Source organism: Zonotrichia leucophrys, chromosome 1, assembly GCF_028769735.1.
Source record: "Zonotrichia leucophrys gambelii isolate GWCS_2022_RI chromosome 1, RI_Zleu_2.0, whole genome shotgun sequence".
Lineage (NCBI taxonomy): Eukaryota > Metazoa > Chordata > Aves > Passeriformes > Passerellidae > Zonotrichia > Zonotrichia leucophrys.
In genome coordinates, this window is record NC_088169.1 from 91,875,426 (window position 1) to 91,888,367 (window position 12,942).

Sequence of the window (12,942 nt, forward strand, 5' to 3'; positions counted from 1 at the left end):
CCTCAGCATTATGATCCTGCAAAGAATTATCATTCCCTAGCTGGTGACCTAGGATACACTCCCTATTCATACACGCAGTGACCTCTTCTCATGTATATTTGGTTCAGACTCGCTTATGTTTATTTATTATTTAGACAGATGGTTTGCATGTGTTGAAATTAAATTATGTGCCTTGCTCTCTCCGTAGCCTGTTGTTTTTTTTTTAAATACAAGCCACTGCCTAATTGCCAACATGAAGTGGGAATGACCTCACTGTAGAGTTCCCTAAAAAAATGAACCACTGATGATGATGTCATTTTCTAATAGCCTGAAAGAGGAGGTGAACTGCTTATTCATCTTTTCATTAATTAATAATTTTGCTGTTACTTCGTCCTCCCCCTTGTATCTTCTTCTTTTCCCTCCATGTCTCATTTTACTTGTTTGTGCATCACTGTCTCTATCATAACATCTCAAAGCCCGAGACTGGGACCAGCCTCCTGCCGTGCTCAGCACAACACACAACACAAAAATATTCATGTTTGCACATAGGCAAGGGTGGCTGTTCCCGCAATTGTCTCACATTTTATTCCAGGAGCTTTCAGTGGATAATCCAGGCACAACTTCGAATGTGTTTGTGAAAAGTGTCTAAAAGTAAGCCCCTCAAAGTCTCTTTAGAGGACTTGCATCTCTTTGGGAGCAAAATTTAAAATACCTTTTATAAAAGAAAGGCTAGGAAACAAAAATCATAAACCCTTGCTTTAGAGAAAAACCATAATTGTTTTGGTGCAGTAAATAGTACCATGATTAATAGCAAAAGTAGTAATAATAATTGACCTGTAGTTGCTTGCCAAGATTTTAAAAAAGAATCATAGTAACTTGACCATTTGTATCAGCATTCTGATTCTTTGGAAAGAAAAACATGTTACTCTAGGCTGCATCTAGTTGGTAATGTTAACACCAAGGTAAAATATTGACAGCACATAGATGGTTGAGACAATTTCAGGAAATTGTGAAAGGAACTAAATTTTATTCTTACCCTTACTGATTACTATTATTTTTCATCAGACACCTTCCTTTCATGATTTTGGGGGGAGGGGCAGGGGGAATTCATTTTTATTCTTTTCATTCATTTTCATTCTACACTGAAGGTCTGCCCACCTAACCACATACCTGTACGCTGCTCTGTGATCGGGGCAGAGAGAAAACAAGCAAGCTAACGCAGAACTGATGGCATCAGCTCAGTACAGAGCCAGTGTTCCATTGGCCCTGTCATGCCGCTGGGATCTGTGACTTGGACATGCATCCCATGGGCACACAAAAGCAGCTTTGAATGAGTTCAGAGCTTCAGAGCTTCTGTATAAGGACCATGGTAAACAACATGCATTCTGTGGTTCAGGACCTGGCTACAATCAAAACAGCTTGCTTGACTGCCTGGAGCAGCAGTGTTCAACTTATCCTAATTCCCCCCACCACAGCCCAGATTTAGCTTTTCAGATGTCTCCACATGGCTCTCAGCCTTTTCTTAATAGGACAATAACAAAATTGAGTTTGGCTAATGGCTGGAGACTCTTCTGGCACCGACACAGCCTGGCACAGAGCCATCAGCTCGTGCTGCCATCACTAATGGCTCTGCTTTCAGGACTGGGGGCAGGAGGAACATCTCACACACACACCCAAGCAGAGCCAGACACTGCCCACACTGTGATGCAATTTGCAGGAATAAGGCAATGGATCTCAGAGCTGCAATCCAGCTTCAGTGGCTCTGAAGGCTGAGACACTTTGCCATGGGTTGTTTGCCCAAATCACACCAGCAGATAAATCCTAAACATTACAGATCAAGAAGCTTGTATTTTTCTTATGTGTTTTTTTTTCAGTGATGTTCTAGTCCAGGAACTTCTAAGAGGCCACTATTTTAATACCACTAGTACTACTATTAAAATATTAATAACAACAATATTAGCAACAGTTAATAGCCAAAGGAATAGCAAAAGCAGAAGCAGAGTGTTTTGAGTTCTTTTGGACTTCATTTGCTGAGCAAGAGAAGATAGGATTAGCAAAATCCACAAGGTGACACCAAATCATTAGGGTCAACCAAAGTAAAGGGACTCAAAAAATTGAGATGTGATAGTAGTTTCTCCATAAATCTCCCAGCTTGGATGTCACCCTCAGGCTGAATAGACTCTTGCAATGAAATAGTTGCCCTTCACTGGGTACTGCTGATTCTTTCCTGTCAAAGAAGATTTATTCATGGGAAATAATTAAAAAACAATTCAGAACTTTCTTCCTGTTTGAATGGATTATATTACATTAATTAGTGGAGGGTGGGTTTTAGATTTTTTTTTCCTTTGTCCCCAAGGACAAGAGACATTTGTGCTTACCACAAGGTTTTCCTTCACCCCAGACCTGTTCTTGCTACTTTAAATGATATACATTGTCCACCATGCTGTAATAGTGCTAAGTCTGGCATGATTTTTGGAAACGAAATGTCTCCCTCCCTTTTATTCTCTCACACATATGGCATCTCAAAATGCAACGACAGACTATAAATTCACACCAAGGTTATGGAGACTTTCATCAGAGAGGAAGGAAAAGTTGGCTATTTTTTGATGGCCATTCTCTGTGAACTGTGAAGAAAACAACCACTGCCATCATCAGATTCAGTCATAAAAAGAGTGATATTAGAAAAGTGTTTTCTAGTATGAAAGGTTTCTCCCAGCAAAGCACAGTCCTTGCGCTTTTGTGTTTGCAGTGTGTGGCAGCCTGCCTTTGGCCAAGGTTTCTTTAAGTCAGCTCTATTTTCTTGAGATCTCCAGGAAACAATGTCTTGTGTCTTTTGGATCCAGCCACAGTGTTATGTGTCAAGTCCAACGCTAGTTTGGTTCTGTTTCTCACAGCTCACTGTCACCTGCAGAGCTGCCTGGAAGGAGACATCAGATTCCTCTGACCCCAGTGCCTCCTCTGAGTGCCTCAAAGCCCAAGCTTCTAGCTTCTGGCCTTCAACCCCTCTGTTCCCCTCTGTTGTGGTGCCTGCAAAGGAGAGAGAACAGCTGTAATTATTTTAGGGCATTAAAATTATCAATATAAATGGGGCACTGCAGAAAGTTAGGACCAGAAACTGCAAATGTGAAAAAGTGCTATTGCCCTGGCACTTGCATGATTTTTGTAGTGATGTGGTAAGAGAGTGAGGTCTCAGAGCAGCAACAGTGCATTTAAACATCCTCTCCACTGCAAAACCCAGGCAGCAGTGCAGAGCACAATGCAACACCAGTCAGGGTTTTCCTGGGTGGGCAGGGTGTCTGAAGAACAGCACCCATTTAGCATCGTGGGACTGCTGGACCTGAGGCAGGGTCTGTGGGGGACCTGAGTAAGTATCTCTGCTGGCATGCAGCTCCCTGTACTGGGGAAGAGGGAGGCAATGAGGGTCACTTCCCTGCCCAGCACTTCCCAGCGAGTCAGGCTCTGGTTTTCCAATGAAAGCCTTCTTTGCAAGGCAAGCGTAGGGAGGGAACGGAGCTGAGGAGATTCATGTCTGCCAGCCCTGTGCTTTGCAGTCCTTTTTTTAATTGGGGTAAATAGAATCAGAATGACAAGTGCAGAGTGATGGCTTCGATGTGCTATTTGTCTAGTGAGGAATTTGTGAAATATGTGTTTTTCTGTAGAGAGTGCATGGCTGTAAAGAAGGGCCAGAGTCAGCACAACCTCAGAGCGATGGAGAATAAAGCATTCTAGTTTTGTGGCCATTGATCTGATGACACTGTGGGTAATGGATGGACAAGGTTAGTCTCAGAATGTCTGATTTTTCTGAAATCGTTGCTGGAGTCAGAGTTAAGGTTGCTTCACCGTGCAATTCTGTATTTACCGTTATTAGAGATCCTCATATCTTCACACTCGCTTTGAATTTCCTATGCTTAGTGACTGATGGGTTTGGAAGTTTTTTAGAGAAGCATATAATTCTGCAAAGATATTTTTATGTGATCATTTTTTGTTTACCTGAATTCTATTAATCTTCCCCTGCAGTCTGAGATCCATGTTTTTATCCATGTTTTATATGGAATTTCATTTTACAGTTAATTTTTTGCAGGATAAATCTTCTGGTTTTTCTTTTTCTTTCTTTTCTTTTTTTTTTTTTTTTTTTTATTTTCTTTGAGACTAGGCTTAAATTCAGGTAAGAAGAGAACCCTGATTAAACAACCAAACATAAGTAGGCAGGTTGCAGACCTGTTTGGGGCTATACCACCAGTACAGCTATTCTTGGGGAAATGTCTCCATAGACAGGGAATTCCATAAATTGTTTTGAGGTGCTGTGCACCGTCCTCCATTAAAGGAACCTTTGAAGAAAGAGCTGTGGCAGAAGAAAGCAGGAACATGGCAACTAGATTGGTGCTTGCAAAAAGAAATGAAACCCCTCAAAGCACTCAAGTATTTCCATGAGGGGCACTGAGGGGCATCAGCCCTGACTGTTAAGTCCACGTGTAGCTTTGAAGTCCCTCTGGATGCCCTACTGCTATGTAATTCCCAGATAACCATATTATTAAAACATTCCCAGTTGCAACCTGCCAGAAGATGGTGTCCTATCCTATCAGACACAGGTCTTAGCACAGTGATCCAGGCATTCATGACTGATTATTGCAGCTAATATCTAGTGAGGAACGCAAGCATTCTGGAAAAGCTCCAGTTGAGAAAACACAGTCTCTGGTCTCCCTAGCAACACCGATTACTGTGAGAACATCACCCGACTGCTCCCTCATTTGTACTGGCCACCAGTGAAGACAGAGTCACCTTCAAGGTCTCTGCCCCAATACTCCATGCCTGCCACGGGTTTTGTCTGAGTTGTGAAGAAAATCACCTTTCTGCCTAAGCCCACGGTTACTTTGCCATAGAGGAACAAGCAGATGGTTGGCTTTGAGGATAGAGTCTGTGCTGGAGACAGGATACACAGGGCTTTGGAGCATTGTATGACTCCCAGGAACAGTGAGAACCCTTGAGGTAGTTACTGCCCTCTCCAGAGAAAACTCAGCTCTCCAACATAATCTTCCATCAATAAGCTCACACACAGAAGTCTGGACAAACAAATCACTCCATAAACTACTCTTTCTTTCTTTCTTTTATAGGGCAGAGGGTGAAAAAGATATAAAACTTGTTACTTATTTTCTATTTTCCAGTCCTTGGGTCACTCTCAAATGGCCTGTCTCAGGAACTGCCCAAACTAACAAGAAAGCTGCTGTGGTCAGAAGTGTTATGTGGTATCTGGCCCATTAACTCACCCCAGGAGATTCCTACAAGCCCTGTGAAAGATTTCCGTGCAAGCAAGAATACAATTGCACAGCACTGCCTGGGGTTGTGAAACACACCCCCAAATCAGCTCTTTGCTAAGCTGCCTTAAATCTGTTAGCAGGTCCTGAGGAACGACCCACAAATCTTCTCTCAAATTTTTAATTCATTCCTTTCTGCTGAGTTCACTCCCCTTTTTTTGCTGTGCTTCCATGAACTATCTCACAAATCAGTTTACTGGCAGGGATGTTTGTAGACATGGCAATTTTAAGCCAGTGTTGCACACTATTTGCAGAAAGTGCATTTTGAATATGCTATTACAGGTCTCTTTGCTGTCTCCATTAAAAAACATTCCCACTAGAAGGATGGAACTCAAAACACAGGCTCGTGTTTGAACCCCAAGTCCCTTAGTAGCTGAAAAGAGAAAATTCATAGTAAGCAAAACTGTCCCATGTCCTTTCTTAAGCTGGTTGTAGGAGCAGCTGTACTTGTTCAGACCATGGAATACTGTCTCCTGCAGCAACCATGAGAAGAAACTCGAGAAAATGTGAGAATGGAGCACCAACTCTCCTAAAGACAAGTAGAAACCCATTAGGGACTTTGCTATTGCGACCACTATGACAGGGATGCATTCAAGTATTCAGATAAGGGGGATACTTTGAGTGATCAGACAAACAGGTTGATTGATTAGTTGATCTTTTAAATAAAGCAATATACTCATGCTTTTAACAGACAGTGATTTTCATGGAGAATATAAAATATTCTTGTGTGGTTCTCAAAAATAAACTATTTTTAACCCACTTCAAAATATTTTTGACAAATAACTCTGAACAAACATAAAAATGATCACAAATTATCAGACCTTCTGACTTGATCATGAGCAAACTCGGACCTCAGTAGCAGATAACATCTGATGGAGCCAGGCAGGTTAAAATGGAAGCTATGTTTTTTACAAAAGAGCAAAGGTGTTTAGCCAGAGCAAGGAGCTCCCACAGGAAGGAGAGGATTCATCACATTTGAGTGTCTTGAGATCAACAGCTGACCTCATGCAAAGAGTTTCTTCTTAGCTAAATACCTACTGTGCTTTAGTCAACGACAAATTATTGGGTTCAATCCAGGGGTAACTGGGTGAAAATTAATGGCTTGTGATACTTGGAAGGTCAAAACAGATGATCTAGCAGTCCCTTTAGTCTTCATCTCTGAGTCCATGACTGCACAATGGACACATGGTTCATTATAAAGAGTGGCGCACAGCCTCAGCTGATATAAATAGACATTTGCGCCGATTTACACTTGATAAGCATCTGGTCAGGCTTGCTCAGCTGCACACTCTGGCATGAGAAGTTGTCAAGACTAAACCTGAAAAATGGCTGTAGCACATCAGAGCTCATGGAGCAGATGGTGAGGGGGGCTTGCAGGAACCTCACCCAAGCACATGGCCCTGTCAGGGGAAGTCTCGGTCTCATCCAAAAGTTGTTCCATTTGCCAGCTGAGGAGAGCAGATTCCTGGGGAGGTATGGAGCAAGCTCTGCCGTCTAAGGAGAGTTTCCCTGGGTTTTGTGGGGCTATGGAGCAAGATCTGCTTTGCCCACAGTTTCTCTCATAGTGGCCTCATGAGGAGGACAGCATTCCCCAACCCAGTGCCATTCCTGGGCATCCCAACTTATCTTACATTTGCTAGCATTTTTTTGTCCTGGCGTTTATAAAATTGAGAGCAATTGGGTTTCTTTCATGCTTCCATCACGTTAGAGTAGTGACAGAGAACATTTCCTTTCCTATTGTCTGAAAGCTAATCTCAAAGGGAAAATTCAGGTTACTCTCAATTCCTGCCTGTTTTCACTTGTCTCCCCATGTATCATGCTACTAGTGTTTTCCTGTTTCTGAAATACTTTTTAAGTATGTGTAGGTTATCATGCTCACAGTAGTTGCTGTTTAACCAATCTCTCCAGACTTTATCCTTTTAATCTTCCTTTCTAAATCAATCCCTCCACTCCCTTGATCATTTCAGTTGCTCTCCTTTGAACAGCTCCTGTTTGTCAATAACTCTTCCTAATGACTCATGTGGAACAGGAAATATGTGAAACTTCAAGGCATAACAAAACACAGGAGGAGCACAGGTTCTGAGTCCTGAAAACTGGGGATTTGCATCATAATGGAAGAGCTGCCTACAGGGAATTTGTGAGCACTGCCCATAGTGCCTGCTTCCCAGGAAGCTTCACAGGCAGCCCATGGGACAGCTGGTGCAGGAAAGTCTGGCAGTGGTGATGGATATTTTCAAATACCCAGAGCCTGGAGGTCATGCTCCAGCCTCATTAGATGGGCAAGAGCTCTCTGTAGCTGCAGCAAACTGCTCTGGCTTGGGAGCGGTCTCAGGGCCTGCAGGAAGAAACACTGCAGTTGTATTCCTAAAACAAGCGTACGCAGGTATTAGGGCAGGGAACAGCCAGATCATGTGAGGCCACTCACTAAAACCCTGAAGTACTTCCATATGATGCATATACACCCTCCCCACAGGTGGGAAGTAATACTGAGAAGTGACACCATGGACAAAGGGAATTTTCTAAGTGAGGAATTTTCTAAAATACAGAAATGCAGCCCAAATTGTAGTAATATAAAAGAATGTAAAGTGCAGCAAAGGAGGTGTAAAATGGAGATTAAGGAGGGTATAATGCGCTTTGCTGAAAAAATTATACCATGGCAAACCCATGCTCAGACTCTGTGGGCATTTGACTTCCCACAGGAGCAAAATGGTGCAGTTCTCCCAAATAAGACAAGAGCTGATTACAGAGCAGAGCTCAGGGCAGGGAACAGTTCCTCCCACAGCACAGGAGTCATCCTGCAGAGGCAGCCTTCATTAAGACTGGCAGGACTTAAGTATGGTGAGTCACCAGCTGGCATTCAGAGTACACAAAGTCTCCTCAGCCATTCAGGTAATACAGCCTCCTCAGACTGACAGTGCTGCAGCTCCGTTAGTGTGGGGACATGAAGAAACCCCTTGCAAAGCTCCTCAATCTCCTCTCAGACTCCAGCTTTTGCTTAGGATATTGGGTTTGGCCTACAAAAGAGCTGAAAATTACACAGTAGGAATAGCGGGTCTGCGTCTGGAGAGCCAGGTGTGATCCAAGAGAAGGACAAATGTTGCTTACTTTCCAAAAGTGTCCATTTTTTTTTAGACTGCATCAGATGTCAGTGGAAGAAGCTTGTTAGAGATTAACTTGCATAGAAACAAAATGAGCAAGGGTAAGAACCGTGAGTCAGTGCCCCCATGGGAGGTGCCAGAACAGGGAGGACAGAGGGTCCTGGTTTGGTGGGACACAGGCAGACTCAGCATGCTCAGCTACCTTTGCAAGAGCAAAGGCAGCTCCTCTTGTTTTCTGAGCCTGAGGGACTGCTGTAACTTCCAGGCTTTTACTCAGACTCTGAACATTGTGCAGAGCTGTGCATGTCACGCATTGCACGAGGCAACCTTTGGGTCTAACGCTGCAGAGCAGTCTGCTAAACTGCTGCTGGCCATGTGTGAAGCAGCTGTGAGGGTCAGCACAGAGACCTCCGTGGCTGTAACACCACATGGACATTTTGCAGGCCTGATTTTCCTCTCTCATGGCAGACCCAGCTTGACCACCTGTTGTTCTGCCTAAGGGCTGGGTGAAACATTTGCACTGTGGAACTGAAAGCACCTCATCACAGCAGGAGCTGTCCTTGTGGGAGGAAATGAAGAAAGTCCCCCCCTCACCCTATAAGAAGTTACTTTGGGGATGCCAACCTCTTCTCTCACACTGGTGGAAATCCCTCTATAGGTGTGTGCTCTATAGTGCCAGCAGAGCTCTGCCCATCAGTTCTTCCAAACAAGGCTTGAAAGGTTTCAAGTTGCTGCCTTGCAAAGGCAGGCAAGTGCATAAGGGCCATCAATATTGTCTTCAGGACTGCCTGGGTAGCCAGAAGGATAAACCATCCATGGCTAGAGAGGAACAAGGACCATGAAAAACAATGTATTTTTCTCATCTGGGGTTTTTCACCTGGGGAAGTGAGGAGAGGGGTGAGTAGAGGGAATAACATTTAGATGTTTCTCCCTGGCTGAAAAGGGTCAGAGGCATGAGTGATTTCACAGCAGATAAAATTTTGAACTTCCAAGTGGATGGTAAGCATCTTTGAATGCCCAAGGAAGGAAGGTTCAAAGTTGCTGAACTCTTAAGCAAAGCAGGCAGTGGCTTATTCAAATAGCATTTTGTACAAACACCTGTGGGACTGAGGGGCTGGGATGGAGGGCGATTATTGTAACTGTGTTTTACAAAGAAGCTAAAGATGATCCAATTATAAAACAGAGCACCTTCCCTCAGAACATGGAGAAAACACTGGAAAAAAATCATTAAAGATAGAGTTAGGAAGCTTCTAGATGAGTCTAATGTGATAGAGATAAACCTGTCTGCCAGTTTCTCTAAGTGTGGCTGGTACTCCTCTGGCCTATTAGGATTCTGGAGAAGAGTTAATGAAATACTGAGCTGAGGAGAAGGGGTGATGGGGGGATATAATTTATTTAAACTTTTCAAAAGCCTTTTGATAAAGTCTTTCACAAGAGGCTATTAAAGAAATTTGTTGCCTGTAGGGTGGGAGGCAAAGTCCTGACATGGATTAAAATCTAGATAAGAGGTAAGAAACAAAAGAGAGGAATAAGAGCCCAATTCTCTCTGTGAAAGGAGGTTAATAGCAGGATGCTCCAGGGATCAGCATCAGGACCAGGGATGTTCAATATGTTTATTAACGATCTAAGAGAAAGCAGAGAACAACAGAAATACGAAATTTTGCTGATGGCACAGTTTACTTCTTGCAGTAAGTAATTGGCTGTGTTTGACTCTCTTCTTGTGTTCATGGCTTGTCTGTGAATAGATCACTGGTTTTACTAATAGGTCTATAAATATAATTGGAAGTGTGGCTCAGTCTTGTGAACAGTACTGAGACTGATTGCAGGAGGAGGCCCACAGGTGCATCAGCCTGGGACAGATGAAGAGTCACAGAGCAAGAGGGTGTGTGCATTCAGCCCTCCATCAGCTCTGTAAGTGCTGCTTCCTGTAACTCTGCTGCTCCTGATGTCACTGCCTGCTGGTGCTCAAGAAGGACTGTGGTACAAGGCATGTCAGGATCCACACCCTATTTCATACTCACACTCCTGGATGGCATGGATCTGCTGCAGGTTCATGTGAGGACATGGGCCCTTTGCCAGCACCCTGCAGCCATCACCCATGTGAGCACTGATGCATGCACCTTTATGTGCATTACTTCTGCATTCCAAGTCCTGATTTGGCAAATTCTTCCCCATGCAGCCAAGCTTTCTGCTGCAAGTTTTAGGAATTAAATGCACATTTCACCACATCCCTGTACTGCTGCCAGAGATGCTCTCTGGTGTTCTCTCAGGGTGCTCTGCCCTGCACCCTGCCCCATCCAGATCCACTTTCTGTGCTGCCTCCACATGCTCTGGCTCCCATTCGCTATTCATCACTCTGACTGAAACACACAGCTCCTAGCAAGGTAGTTATTGTAGGAAAGTTAAAAGTCCTCCTTCACAGTCACTGCTGCCACATAAGTTTGTTCAACTCACTGTATTAAAGTCATTAGTGCCAGGCAGCCCTGGAGAAATGCTTTATGTCATCATTTTGCTCTACAGCAACCATTTTTTTACAAAGTTGAGGTTGCTACTTCAGAGTACCTCAGCATTTGCTGGAAGCTGCCTGTATTTACATCTTTTGTGAGACAATAAAACAAGAAGCAACTTAGAGACATTATTAGAAAAAATTCCATTTTCCAAGTGCTTTTTAAAATTGAGACTTTATTGAATTGGTCTCTGATAATCACACACAGCCAGTCCAGAATTACCAACAGATTCATTTTTTCTTTTTCTAGTGGTCATCAAATTTTAGTTTACGTTGGTCTCTTATAAAGAGAATATCAGCTTTCTTAGCTGGCCAGACCATGCAGTTCCCATGCTGCTGCTTTGTCCCAGCTCTGTTGTCATCTCTATGACAGATGACAAACAGTGGCTGTGAGCGTGGCAGAGGAGGAAGAGGAGTGCTAGCCATTCTCTACTACTCCTTGGCACATAAGGTGTTACTGCCCAGGGAGGAACTCCCAGGTTGTATCTGATTTGGCAGACCCTCTCTTGCAGTCGGTGAGAAACTGCTGATTGCTCAGAAGTTCATGTGTGTAGGGGGATACAGTATGAAGATGGTATAAAATGTAATCTTATCCCTAAAGAGTTGCAGCTGAACCAATTACTAAAAGTTAGCAACAGGCCTAATGTTAACAGGCCACACCTGTAGCCAATAAGAACAAGTGGTATAAAAGAGTGGATTGGTGTGATTTTTTTTTTTTGTGTCAGATAGCTAATCCAAGTACCAAGAGGAGTCAGTGCTTAGAGGAGAAGCCTACAAGAAACATTGAGGAGTTATGAAACTCTGGTGATATGGAATCCTTGCACTGTAATGATAATAGAACTCTTGATATATAACACATGTGCACCCTTTTTCCCAAGCCCAGCCAGGCACTGAGGAATGAACCAAGGAGCAGGGGTGCTCTGGGGTGTAAGCACCTTCAAGGGCCAGCAGCAGCAGGGCTGATGCAGTTGTCCTCCTGCTGATGAAGCCTGGTGTTTGAAGGCAGAGACTCCTGCACTCTGCTGGCATTGTCACTTGACACTTCTCACCAGCTGGTGAGTAGGAAAAAAGAATGTTCTGGTGTCAGCGTAAAATAAGTGGCTGCAGCGCGTAGTTGAGTTGCTGGAGGTTTCATAATGCTGTCTTCAGTCTTTTATATATATATATGCAGCCATGTAGGAGCAGAATGGCCTCCATTTCAGAGCTACTCCATTCTGTCAGAAACAAGCTGGAGCAGCCAGGCGACCGCTTGACTGATGCCACGGAGGGAAGGTGCTAAGAAGGCAAATGCAATACCAACTCAAGCTCAGCATGCTGCAAACAAATTGAGCTGCTGTGCTGAAGTTGTGAAGAAAAGAGATTTTCCTATTATTTATACAGTGGTCCTAGACATCAGGGAAATGGGCAAGCTGGAAATGGAAATTCCCATTGATGAGAACAAATTTCCTGTTATTGTCATTGCTGAAACCTGCAGGGATTAGTCACATTAGTTGGAATTTTAAACAGTGTAAGTTACAAACATTTGAGGAAAAACAGAGTGAGTGAAGTCGTAGGGGAGATGCTCTGCATTAAAGACACCACTGCATTTTTTTTTAGTTACTCATCTCTCCAGAGCAGAGACTGATCCTTGTGTTTACTAGTAAAACTTTTCAGAGGGTGACTACAGGGGTCTTTCAGACACCACTAAATTAATGATTTAATAATGATTCAGGTCATCTCTGTACCATATGGAAATTAAAAATAAAGTTATTATGGAAGGATTCCAATTTCAAAATTTGCCAGAGGTTTTATGCAGTCAACAGGAAACATCACCAATGCTTCTGAAGTATAGAGATGATTATTTTCTGCTGTGAGAACATTATATTTAGGTTGAGGTAAAAGTCTACTGTTGTTCTAATTAGGAAGGTTGAAGAAGAAATAAATGCTGGTCTAAGCTGTTTGCTGCCTCTGAAAGGTAGCTCTCAAGTCAATGAGGGGTGCAGACTGGACAGACATATGTAGAAATCAGTAAAAAAAAAAATCAGACTTGAATGTATTCAAGAGCACA